This window comes from Penaeus monodon, chromosome 33 (genome assembly GCF_015228065.2).
Source record: "Penaeus monodon isolate SGIC_2016 chromosome 33, NSTDA_Pmon_1, whole genome shotgun sequence".
Taxonomy (NCBI): domain Eukaryota; kingdom Metazoa; phylum Arthropoda; class Malacostraca; order Decapoda; family Penaeidae; genus Penaeus; species Penaeus monodon.
This window is the reverse complement of record NC_051418.1, coordinates 68,308-68,736: the sequence shown is the minus strand read 5'-3', so window position 1 is coordinate 68,736 and position 429 is coordinate 68,308.

Below are 429 nucleotides of genomic sequence, written 5' to 3'. Positions count from 1 at the left end.
TTGCAGTAGTTTGTAAAGGGGCCCAGAAAACCCCCCTTTTTCCTGGGAGTTTCCCCTTTATAAAAATTCTACTTCTTGAATGGGAAAAATTTTTTGAAGGTGTTATGATATTCTCAGAATATAAAAAATGTTCAGGATGGTTTAAGGGAGAAGTTCGTTACCCCTTTTTGTAAACGCTTTTCTGACCCCCTTGGTGTTTCCCATGCCATGCTTTTTTTCCTTGTAAAAAGGGAAAAAAGGGAACACCAAGGGGGAAGGTCTGTTCTTTAAAACCGACGGGCAAACATTTTTTTACCATAAAAAAAATTCAACGGGGATGATTACTCTGGGTTTTTCGCCCCCCCAATTCGGCCTTTTAAACCCGCGGAGAAATTGCCATTTTCAAAACCCCTTTTGTTCCCCCCTTTTCTTTTCCCCCCCTTTTTGTCA